Source organism: Pinus tabuliformis, chromosome 7 (assembly GCF_031772625.1).
Source record: "Pinus tabuliformis cultivar Carrire ecotype Pingquan chromosome 7, CPIR1, whole genome shotgun sequence".
Lineage (NCBI taxonomy): Eukaryota > Viridiplantae > Streptophyta > Pinopsida > Pinales > Pinaceae > Pinus > Pinus tabuliformis.
This window is the reverse complement of record NC_142293.1, coordinates 1,551,688,473-1,551,701,970: the sequence shown is the minus strand read 5'-3', so window position 1 is coordinate 1,551,701,970 and position 13,498 is coordinate 1,551,688,473. Positions and strand designations below refer to the sequence as shown.

The window sequence follows — 13,498 nt, the reverse complement described above, 5'->3', positions numbered from 1 at the left end:
ACATCAACTCATTTCCACACATCATCAGCAAAATACAAGCAATATCAACTAGAGCAAATCATAACTGATCCTTTTCCTGAACCTGTCCCTACTGCCTTTCCTCAAACAATCATATATGGGATTGTGCAGTCACTAACTCGCGTATATATGCAACTTCCCTTTATCAAGCTTGCGTAGGAGATTGAAGTTTTACACTTCTGGCTCCCTTTGTTATGCCTGTATGATGTGCAATGCCGTCACTTTCTGGCTGAACTTCCTTTTTCTTCCATATCTTCAAGCGTGATGATGTTTTCTCCTTTTGGTGTGATGTCCGTGCTTTGTTCCTGCATTCCTTTGCTATATGTCCAAGCTTGTTACATGCATAACATCTTACATGTTTCATATTCCTTTTGTAGCAATCAGCGGCTTTGTGACCATACATATTGCAAGCAAAGCAATATCCATTAAAGTACCTTGAATGAGATGATCTTTCTGCATGATGGTCTTGAACCCTTCTTCTTCTACATCTGGCTGCAACATGTCCAAGATTATGACATACATAACATTCAATATTATTCATAGGAGGAGTAAAAGATTTTCTTTGAAGCATCTCTTTCCTTGGTAGATGATGACATTGACCTTTCATCTCTTCGTTGATCATTTTAGATTTCTCTTTAGAGTTCCTTGCCTCACCTTGTGAACTAGATTCACCTTCAACATTTTCATGAAAGCCAAGACCAGTTTTGATAGCAGGAGACCTTTGACTATTAAGAATATCATCCAAGACTTTAGAACTATCTTGAAATCGTAAAAGCTTATCCTTTTCTTTTAATTTACCTTTCAAGATATTTACCTCAACCTGAAGCTGTTCTTCCTTTTCCAGACATTGCTTCTTCAAAATTTCTTCCTTCTTCCATTTGTTGCCTTAGTTTGAGTATCTCCTTTTCTTGTTCTTCATTCAGATCCTGCTGCATTTGACGAACTCTGAAGGCACATTCCAGCTGGGATTTTAAGCTGATGACTTCGTTGTCTTGTTTTTCAATTGCTTGGTGTAGATCTTCATTCTACTTCTTTGATTCTTCAAGATCTTCCTTTAGTGAGAGGATCGTGGCTTCAAGACTTTCATAATAACTGGATCGATCTCTGAGCTCCTTGATTGTTGTGTTCTTTTCAATGACTTCATTTCTTAGAGATGTTGCTTCAACCTGCAACTTTTGATACTTTTCCTTGAATAACTCTCGATGAGCTTTTTGTCTAGTAATAGCTTCTTTGAGGGCACCACTCTTTATGTTCAGAAGTCTTTCTTGTTCACTAATTTTGTTTGTTAGCCTGTTAAATTCTGCCTCTATTTGATATCCTTCTTCCTCACCCATAAGAGCACATTCAGTTGTTTCGTTATCACTTCCATCTTTTCCAAATGGATAGATAGCTGGAACATCAGAGGATAGCAAATTCATACCTGATAGTTCATCTTCATTCTGAAATGATTCTGAATCTGATTCTGAATCTGAAGAGCTTCTTATACCTAATCCCTAATCGATTCTCCCACTGTCATAGTTCTTCTGAGATGTCTTCTTCTTCTTAGGTGCTTTCTTCTTAAGCTTCTTTCCCATTGTTCCACGGATCTCCTTCAAGTGATCAAGCTTCTACCAAAGGACCTGCTCTGATACCAATTGTTGGAAATAATACTGAGAGGGGGGGTGAATCAGTATTATAACATTAATAAAACTTTTTCATTTCCATATTCAGATTCATATATGCTACTTCCACAGCTTCTTATGATTCAGTTAGTTGAGTGCATTAGAACATTATCAATCATATTAACAGTAAACTGGTGCAGTAAAATAGAACAGATCATCACACATAAGTCACACACATGAACACCATGATATAAGGTGGAAACCCAATGTGGGAGAAAACCACCTGCTGCAAGTCATTTCAATCTTCTTCTTAATAAGAAAATTCTTTTACAATATTTTGTACTGGTGCAGTCTTATACCAGTACGGGAGCTACAACCCCCTTTGCTCTTGTACTCGTTGATTCATTTACTAGTACGCAGGCTGCTACCTGCTACAATGCTCCATAGATTTCCCTTAGCTCTTGTACTAGCTTAGATACTAGTACGTAGATGCTGGCCTACAATCTTCTCTCCTCCAGGTACCACGTTTCATCAATTTTCATACTGGATACTGAAGCACAACACATAATCTGAGAGGCCACGTTTCATCCAATTTTCATACTGGACCCAACAACAACATTGAAGCATATAAACAATCTTCTGAATTACCCAAGCACTAGATCAATGCATATACAAGTGAGTCATCAACTAGATCTAGTCCATCAGATCACATAAAAATGAGTCATTAAGAACCTGATCCACTCATCCATCAATGTATAAACATTTAATCAATCACTTCTCAGACTGCTGTTATCAGAACATAATACCAGAAACCAGACGTCACTTCAAAACCCAGAACACAACAATAATAAACAGGGGCAGCTAAATAGATTTCATGAAAAGTCCGCAGCTTCACCCATAGACCACCTGCGTACATCCGCACTGTTTCCAACTGCTTTCCTGCGTACCCCCGAACTGTGTCTCACGGACTTCCTGCGCACCTCCGCTCTGTGTCCAATGGAATGCCTGCGACCCTCCGCATCTTCTGCAATTCTAGGCCTGCGAACCTCCGCAACCACAGTGCTTCTGGGCCTGTGTACCTACGCACTTTTCCTTCACTGTACTTGCGGTCCTGCGGGTATAGATAATTTCAAGACTTCAAGAATAACCCAGACTGTCAGATCTACAGATCTGAACATGCGCCGAGGAGATATCAACCCATTAGTAGATCCGACTTGTAATTCTCATGTTTCTCCTTGATATTGATTCAACTCTCTCTCACAAACCGATTACAAGAATTTCAGATCTAGCTTCTGTTAAGATCTTCTAATTTCACAAGTGTCTAGCCAAATGATCTCCTTTGCTTTATATAGGCAAGCTCTTGCTAAAACCATGAATCAATGCCATAGATAACCAATACAAGGGGCCCAAAAACATGGGGCTCAATAATAATAATAATGATATAAAACAATACCACTGACCAAACCATAGGATCAAATACGTCGGGCTAAATACTATGGTCCACCATTGGATTCCCACGTGAGAATACTTTTTCACTGCATGAAAGTGTGTGAACTAGGGTCCGCACCTTTTACATGGTGTACCTGCGTGTATGTACGCACTTTATCTATGATATTCCTGCGGGTCCGCGCCTTTTGTACTGTGTACCTGCATACTTCTTATTTTCTTCATTATTGTGAGCTAATCATCAATCTCTGCTACTGACTGGTTGTATTGTGATCCATCACCTGTATGAGTTGCCATCAAGGACAACACTTTAGCCATAATGCCAACAATCTCCCCCTTTGGTCTTGATGGCAAAGCTTACTTGTCATACTAAGAACTTGCCATTTGATTCCTTTGAACTGTCCTGCATCCATGTATTATGTCACATCTGATATTTCTTCTGTAGATTCATCTGAATGTAAATAAGTGAGATGTTCTTCTATGAGTGGGTTGCCATCAAGTACAACACATGCATCATAATGCCAACAATCTCTGCTCCTCTTCTCTAGACTCCCTCTGAGTCCTGATTTCCCTCTCGGAAATCCTCCGGCCAACTGTCGAATCACTCCTCTCCAATCCTCCTTTGCCGCTGCAACCCGGATCTAGATTTCTTGGCTAGAAATCTGTCGAGGTAGTGCTTCCCTCTACCTTGGTTCAGTCTCCTTAGACACTGTTATGCACTGACAGACACAATGTCCCACCAGCTCCACAAATCAAAATCTGCACAGCTCCCTTAGCCCCGACAACTCGAAGAATCTGAGCCCTTCAGGCTCTGCACAATCTCTGCATGGGCTCAATCTGCTCCTCCCGGCCAACTGCGTCAATCCTTCCTGGCTCAGAAAGATGACGTGGCACTGCGTGAGGCTGATTTGCCCTTCTCTTCCTCCACGCTGGCCCTGATGGCTGATGCAGCTACTGTGTGGGCTCCACCCAGCTACTGCGTCTTCCTCTCCTGGCTCAGTTTATTGACGTAGGCATTGCGTGAGCCTCTGTGTCACACTCTGCACTGCGTCACTCCTCTCGCCTCTTCAGCTCTGGAACAACATTGTCTCTCGGGACAGCTACTTCTCTGCTGCAATTTCTCAGATTTTCTCGGCTGGTGTCTTCAGTCGCCTCTGATCTGCAATCCCTCTGATACCATGTGAAAATTCCTAAATCTAACACATCAAAAACCCCTACTACAATTACTGGTTTACAATCTCCTGCTTGTTCTTTACATTAACAAGTTACTTAATTACATAAACATCAAAGTAAACACTACTGCAACTTTCATAGATATACAAATCATGCACTGAAGTAAACATAAACAATAACACAAGGGACATCGTTATTTTTGGACAATCGTCCCTGGAAAAACCCAATTTGGGAAAACTGGTGCAGCATATAGAGGGTTTGTATTATTAAGCAGATTTCGTGAATACAACTAGGGTGCCAGAAATGGCTCACCCAATAGAGAATTTCCTCGGCAGTAGTACCTCTATTCGGAGACAAATATTCCGACAAATCAGCAACCGGATGATCAAACCCCACAGCGACTCCGACTGTTCCCTATGCTGGACAACGAAAGCTGCTCCAAGCACTGCTCAGGAATTGTGTCACTCCTCCAGGAGCTGTGTCACCCTATCCCGGCTCAGAATTTGCTGATCTGCTCCCAGTCTGCCCCACAGAATCTCCCAGCGTTGCCTTTGAAGCCCTCTACGACTTCTGTGTTAGCCTCTATGGCTTCTGCGTCAACCTCTACGACCCTCTACGTCCTCTGCGTCAGCTCCTACGGCCTCTGCGTCAGCTCCTACGGCCTCTGTGTCAGCCCTTCTAGGGCCTGCGCTGTCTCTCCCAGCACTTCACTGCCTCTCTGCTATGTATTCTTCAACCTTGGATGGAAATCCCTTGTTGAACTGCCCCTCACTGCAACTGATCACTAACTTGATTTCCTCAGCAAACCTCGCCCCAGAAAATCGAATTCTTGATCTCTCTTGGTGTATCTCCAACTGACCCTCAAGCCTCCTCTTATACTTTTCTTGTTGACGATTCAACGGCCGAGATTAAGTCCCTAATCAATAGCTAAGATTAGAACTGGCTTGATCCTCGTCACTTAGAACTTTCTCACCCATTTTATATTAATACACATTAATATTTTTATTTTCCTAAGTTTAGACTTAGGAACCCATTAAAAATATTAATTATTTTAATATCTCTTCATTCGGGTGGAATTTTTCTAAACGATTTCTGGGTCTTGGAGATTTCATGTGCCTTAGCCTCTCCACCAAATTTCATGGCTAGAGCACATTCGATGCTACTCAAAATCAACAAGATATTCTACATAATCATGGAGGAGGGAATCTTTCAAACATCAGTGGGACCTTTTATTTGATATCCTAGAAAAACCCTAGAAGATAAGGATGTAAGTTATCTAGGGATTACAATCTTTATCCTAGACTAACTATAAGCAAGAATCATTTAGAAGAACATACGTACCTTGTGATTACATACCTCTAATTTGGTAACTTGTTGTAGTAACAATACTTACCTCAAAGAGTCCTTTCTTCAAGCTGGTTCCTTTACCTTAGGACAGACTTTGAATTCTTTATGTGATGACACAGTTTATTAAGGTGCCTTATTTTGTGCTTCGTTCCTGTGATGACTGAGATTTCTTCATTGTGATAATACCGAATTGAAATAACACCGAACTGAGGGAGAATACCATCGAATGGGAGCATAACATTGAACTGTAGGAGTATCTCACTGAACTGTGGAAGCATAGAGATCATCTTTCCACCCTATTCGAGCTCCTTGTAATCACTGTGAAAATTCCTACTCCATGGAACCCCTACTGCAACAAATTTGAATCTACTTCACCTACTTGATTTTAATTACATTCATCAAGTTATTCTTCTGAATACTAAAGCAAATTACTTCTGCAGCCTACACTACTTAAATTTGATTACATGAAACAAGGAAACTTTGCAAAGAATGAGATACATAGGACACACTTATTTTTGGACACAATAGTCCCTGGAAAAACCCAATGTAGGAAAACCGGTGCAACAACTCTGAGGATTTTTTATTATGCAGGAGAAATATCTGGATACAAATCTAGGATGCTCCTTTAGCAATTTTTAACAAAGAAAAATACTGGCGGAAAATCTGATTGAGTTTTACCTTACTTCACCCGGTAGAATTCTGGCTGATCTGGCACAAGACTGGCTAACCCCGACTATTTCTGCGTGACCTCTTCTGCCCTCTGCGTCAGCTTTCCCGGCTGTTCCGGCAGTTCCAGTTGTTCTCGATAGTTCCGGCTTCTGCCCTCTGCGTCAACTTTCCTGGCTGTTTCGACAGTTCTGGCAGTTTCGGCAGTTCTTGGCAGTTCCAGCAGTTCCTGGCAGTTCCGGGCAGTGCCTGGCAGTTTCAGCAGTTCCTGGAAGTTCCGGCAGTTCCCGGTAGTTTCGGCTTCTGCCCTCTGTGTTTTCCCGACTGTTCCAACAGTTCCCCGCAGTTCCAGATGTTCCTGGCAGTTCCGGCTTCTGTGTGACAGGCAACTTTTCTGCTTTGCTGGCTCTCTCCGCCTCTCTGTCTGTATTCTCCGGAAAGTCCTCCTCTTGGATTCTCATTGCCCCTCTGCTGCAGAATGATCACTTAATTCGAAATCCTTAGCAAACCCTGCCCTAGGAATCGAATTCTTGATCAATTCGTTCTCTTCGTGTGTGTTTCCAAATGAACCCCAAGCCTCCATTTTATACTTTTCCTGTTGAGTCTTCAACGACCGAGATTAAGTCTCTAATCAATGGCTAAGATTAAAACATGGCTTGATCTGCCTTCTAGATCATTCTCACCCATATTTTGATTAATACCCATTAATATTTTAATTTTCCTAAGTTTAGACTTAGGAACCCCATTAAAAATATTAATTATTTTAATAAAATACAATCTGGGTGGAATTTCACCAAACAGTTTCTGGGTTCTTTAGAACTCATGTGCCTTAGCCTCTCCACCAATTTCAAGGCTAGAGCACTTCCGATGCTACCAAAAACTAACAATGACAACTAAACATTTTATTCGAACTAGTTATCTTTGTCATTCTTCTTCACGAGATTAAGTCAGAGATCTTTGTCACTTGTGGAGGCAACCCTAAAACATTTCATCTTCCATTGATTGTATTACACTGAAACTTCACCGAAATGCATCTACTATGACATCGAACTGAGTTCACTTAATTCCACCAAAAGTCATGTGAGCTTATATAGCGAAGTTATATCTTTATTTGTGCCTTTACCAAAATGTCCATACTGTGCCTTTACCGAAAATGTCCATACTGTGCCTTTACCGAAAAGTTAAGACTCCATTATGGAAAAGATCCGAACTTCTTTCTCCTTCATACTTGATCTCTTCATTGTTGTGGCACCGAGCCCTTACCACTGTACCTTTAAACTTAGACCGAACCATGATTACTGTAGTTATACGTTTCTTCATTGTTGTGGTACCAAAACAAAGATATTGTACCTGTAGTAATTTGTGCTTCACGTCAGAGATATCCACACTTCATTTAAAAGAGATCCGAACTTGTCATTCTGTTGTTACACCAAAACTTGCCTTCCGAAATCCTTATTCGAAATTCTATGATTGTAATGTGAATTCTTCATCCTTGCAATGGCACCAAACTTGTATGGTGCCTTTCAGGATGTTTTGAATTCCTTTAGACTTGTACAGATGCGCCCAAGTGATTTTCAAACTGCCCTTGACCATAGCTCTGATACCTTTCAGGATGTTTTGAATTCCTTTAGACTTGTACAGATGCGCCCAAGTGATTTTCAAACTGCCCTTGACCATAGCTCTGATACCATGTTGGAAAATCCATATAGGTGGCAGTTAAAAACGATTTTCCCTTTAGTGAGATTAACTTGTGATATTTTCATTATTAGTATTTGATCTCTTAGTTATCTTTTCTTATCATCAAGATTAATGCCAAGCAACAAATAAAAGAGAACACAAGATATAGGCACGTTGCCAGGGCAAAACCCCCCTCGAGGGGAAAACCCAGTCACAAAATTCTTCCTTCAGTAGATTCAAGATGAGAAGACCAAGACCTTATATTCTAGACTATAGACTCCCTCCATCAAGTCATCCAAGATCCATGTCACTGTGGTTGGACTGAGACATTATCACTGTGTTTGCACCGAGACCTCTTCACTGTCATGGCACCGAGATCTTCTTACTGTAATATGCCTGAGATCTCATCATGACATCAAGATCTTATGTTTGAGGTGACACCGATTCTTTCTTACTGTGATGACAACGAAACTAAGAGACCTCCTTTCTGTGATGATATTGAACCTACTTGTTGTAGAGACAACGAATCCTTCTCACTGTAGTGATATCGAAACTGAGAGAGCTTCTTCCTGTGAAGATACTGAACCTCTATCACTGTAATGCACTGAAAATAATGAACTTCTTTTCTGAGATGTTTTGAGCTTCTCCACCGAAATACCTATCTCTGAAATAACCATCCGAACTTGTCTCTGATCACCGAAACTTCATCATCGAAACTTCTCTGAAATGTGAGTTCTGAGTTGATGAAATGAGAAAATCTCAGCTGGGTATATATAGTGGTTTTTCATCTAGAAATGAGCCAACATGAGTATATGAAGAGGTGTGTCGTTGTATTTAGGCCAACATGGTCTTCACTTGATAATTATTCCTTTGAGACCGACTTGAAGAGGCTGTCTTGAAGACTTTTGCTGAAGAGGATGACTTGATGGAGGAGTCAAACAATAAATGACTTTGACAATTAACCTAAAGCCGACAATGGAGGCTTGACCTATAATTGACCCAAGCATGAAACCCATGCTTTAATAAGTCAATTCAATTTAATAATAAAATTCTTTTCACTTTCTTTTGACAAATAAATTACATTTTGACTTCAAGTACAATAATGAAGACCGAACCTAGTTACATTTTCCAACAACCCCTTGATCTCCAAGCAAATGACTTGTGGTACTCCCAAGTGGCTGTGGGTGCACAAAAGCATCCTCATAGGTCTCCAACTGAATCAAACAAGCACGTATCTTGTCTGCAAAGGGGTGGAGCATTGATGCAAGCCCTCCCTCGTCTTCCATGGTGAGACACAATCCCATCTGGGCCCTGGAGCAATTGCAAAGTGTGGTGCAAGAGTGTAGCCGACTGGGCAAGGTGGTCTAGGTGCATAATCATCATCAAATAAGTGGGACACGAGTGAGCAATGAATGGTGATGATTCCTGAAGGATCCCATGGCATGGCTATTTGTTCGCTGCTATAGTGGAGGCCCATGGCTTTCAACGCACACCCTATAAATGCCAATATGACCCTCTGGAGGGCTTGGACCCCATATAGGGAGACCAAACCCTAAGATGAAGACCCACCTGCAATCCTGCATAAGATCCAATGTGTCTCTTCGCCCTTCAGCGCAACAAATCATTAGTGTAATTGAGCAAATAAGCTTACAAGTCATGGAACCAAGTGGGCACTTCATAGTGGCATGCCCTTCCATAATGGGCTTTAGAGTGTACAGGTGTCTCTAGGTTCAAGAAAAAGGTTAATCAAGGACCCTATTAAGTGGTTTCAACCTCTAAGGGAGTAACAGGTCCATGGTACATCTGTCATATGGCAGGTGTCATGTGATATAATGATGGAACGAAGTGGGGTATCAGGGGAAGGCTCCAAGCCACATGCCATGGTACAATGGTAGTTATGATGAGGGAACTTGGGTGTATAGATGTAGGAGGGAGCAATCATGGTTCATGAGTTACCCCGACCTTTTTTTTCTACCCTTCTTATGCGTTTTTCCTTTTTATCGATTTTTCTTCTATAATTGCTCGGGGATCTAGGGGATGAGAGCATGATTTGAATGATATAGTAGTGATACCCCCTTTAAGGTTGGGCAGTTCATCGCCCACCAGGGGTTGCAACAATCATGGGTTCCTTAATGATTCAGGGGGCTAATATAAGGACCCTAGGAACTAGGGTGATGGCCATAAAGATAGGGGTAGAGTTCATGTTGGCTTTGGCCCATGTGCTAAATTTGTATGTCCTGACCATCTTTTGCATTTTATGGTACATTTCCTGTTGAGAGTGGCCAATTTATGCTTTTTACTTTCTTTTTAGCTGCATCAACCTCTGGGGCATTGTTCTAGGCTCGACGCAAAGTGTGGACAAGGGGAGGGGGAGGCTACTCCTCGTGGACCCAGTGGACAAATGTGGATCCGGATGGGAAATATGTGGAAAGGGGTTATAATGAGTAGAGGGGAGTGATATATGTAGTGTCGGGAAGCGGGATTACGCAACCAAAATCAAGATTTCCCATGTAGTGCTATTCCTAAACCTAGTAGCCAATAAAGGAGATCCCACAGGATTAGGATACAAGGCTAACCACCAAATTGGACAAGGGGACAAGAGTACAAGCCTAGCCCATTCTTTCCGTCGAATCCCCCCACTAATCCATGCCCAGAAGTGTCCATGATAAGTAAGCAAAGATGTTGAGAAATCTAGGGCAGCGAGATGAGATGGTTTCTCTAGCAATGATAACTGCTTGTGAAGACTTTTACTTTTCTTAATTAGGTTCTCCTTGACTTGATTATTATTGTGTGTTCTTCTTCATCAAACAGCTACCAAATCATAAAGAATAATGAGACAAAGGACACAAGATGTAGGCTATCAGCCAGGGCCAAAACCTCTCCAAACTTGAGAGGAAAACCCAAACGAATTCTTCTTCTTATAGAATCTTCAATTGACGAATTCCAAGACCTAGACCCTTGACCAACAACCCCTCCAAGACCAAGTCAAAGCCTTCTCCAAGATGTGCTTCCTTTCCACAATGTCAACTTTGGTCAAACTTGCTTTCTAATGACAACAACTGCTCCTTCAACCTTCCTTTCGGACCTGCAACTTCTTGACTGTAACTCGGCCTTACTGCAGAAACCTTAGGCCACACATGTGAGAGAGCATGGAGAATTTGTCCTCTTTTCTTCTTCGCTTGGAAGGATACTTCTTCTTCAGCAATTCGGCCTGCAATATTAACTCTTTGTCACCCAAATTCGGTCCTCTTAGAGTGACTGTAATTTTCGGTCTTCTTGTTGCAGAGAGATGCCCTTGACTTTGCACGTGTGAAGGATTTTTGCCCTAAAACAAATCAAAAAGGTCTTTGCTCTTCCTCCTTCCTTCTTCGCTGGATATTAGGCTCTTCTTTGTCTCTAGATCAAACTTCTATATTGCTTCTGTGAGTGCCTTTGAGAGAGGCCGAGTCCTTCTTTATATAGGCATTGCTAGGCTTCAAAATAGGTTGACTTGATGATGCATATGGGCTGACTTGACTTGGAGCTTGAACATATGGCCTTGGAGGGGTTTCTTTGACAATCCTTTTGACTCAAATAAATTTCTTACAATATGTAACATGCCCAAATGGGTCTTCAATACATGACAATGACTCAATTGACTTTATGACTCAATGACCAATCCTAAGAGCTCACAGTGGGAGCTTGATCTATGATAAAATTCCTTGGGCATGAAACCCATGTCTCAAGCAAAAATAATTTTAGTTTTCTTCATTACATTAATTACATAAAATCATGATTACACATGCCATTATGGAGACTGAACATAGTTGCATATTTCAACACTCCCTCTTAACTAGGGAGGTATTCATAATCCATACAAGGTACTTGGACATTCTCAATCTGAAGAATTCTCATAAGAGTAGTCGGATTGGTAACCCATCTGTATGGCATCATATCATCCAACATTGTCATATAGGCTATAGCAAGGCGACCTTGACTAATCGCTCTATCTCTCCACAAGATCAGAGCATAATGCTGGCGAGGCCAATGATTTATAGACACCATCAACATTGTCTCTCTCAGAACATACCCCACCCAGGTTCTCTTAGAGTATGTTCCACCAAGACTATTCTTATCTTGGATTCCCAGTCCTCAAAGAATATCGGTCCTCTACAACTACTCTTGTCTTGGATGCCCTATCACATCCTCAAAGAGTATCGGATGCCAGATGCTTACCCAATCCTCCACTCTATCTTCCTAAGTGAAGACAACAATGATGTGTCTATCTCTCCTTCTTAACTAGGGAGGATATAGCCATTCCAATGAAGGAATGTACCCATTCCTATAAAAGGAATGTACCCAAGCTCCCTCTTAATTAGGGATGAGACCAAACTCCCTCTTGACTAGGGACTTGCTTCTAGCAGCTCTTTAGGTGGAGATCATGGGACAAACAACTGCTTGTAGAACTCCTTCCTTCGATGTCACGAGTTTCTTCTTTGATACTGAGCCTATATCTTTTTGGGACTTCTTGTAGGGCACAAACCATCCATCACTTTTATTCAGGAATTATGTCAACCATGTCATCCTTCTTTTCAGCGGAAAGTGATCCATTAGTCCATATCTGGCTATCCTTCATGCCTTTCTCCCTTCTTCATGTCATGATTTCTTCAGGCTTTCATCCTATCACATGAATATCAGTTGTAGATGAAATCTACAACTCTTTCTTTGGTAGCCCTGCATTAGCCCATCTAGATATCGTTCAAAAATAGAAAATGAATATTAAACCAAAATTACCTTTGTGATGGTCTTTCATCATGACATCTCCTTGTTTGCATCAACATCTTGCATATATATTGACACATCTCCAAAAAGATATACAATGTCAAGGGTCTCCTTCTTTTTTAGACTTCATTAGGGTCTTTATATCTTTCCCATGGAGATATCATAGTAAGATCTTTTAGTCCTTGGATTTTGATTGCCTTCTCCATGATCTCTTCCTTTCTTTATTCACACATTTCTCCCCAAGAAATTCCAATCATAGTTCCTTCAACTTTGTCAATCACCTCATATTCCATATGAGGACATATTATGTTGATTTCATCTAGTCAATGTGTGAACCATGCCTTCATGCATCCTTCCAAAGGGAGAGATCCCTTTCTTTTGATCATGCTCTTGAGGTAGAGCATTTATCCATGCTATCTGCAACTATATGACATGACTTAATTTTATCAAATACAAGCATACATACCTCTTTTTCTTCCTTTAGGTCATCTAGACTTCCATCAACAACTTCCTTGATTGAAAGAACTTAAATCTTTTGATGACCAAATTTCCCAAACTTCCCATTTCTCTTTGCCATAGCAATATATGCTTGGGTTTGCTCATTTGATCCTACATCAGATTTTGCCTTCAACTTGTTTTCTTCAATTTTGCGTGCTGACCACAGATCATTGAATGGAGTATCTTCCTTCTTCCCATAGATACTTGATGTGAATTTGCCCCATTCTTCCGGTAGTGCATTGAGCACTATGGTAGTCATCTCTTTGTCAGACATTATCTCTCCCAATTCTTGTAGTTGATCTCTTATTTCA

The 13,498-nt window shown here is 41.1% G+C and overlaps 1 protein-coding gene across 1 annotated transcript in view; it reads left to right on the top strand.

The window, feature by feature from the left end:
- LOC149253837 (maltose excess protein 1-like, chloroplastic) overlaps window positions 1–13,498 on the top strand; it is a 77,049-nt gene that overhangs the window by 19,858 nt on the left and 43,693 nt on the right. The window lies entirely within an intron of this gene.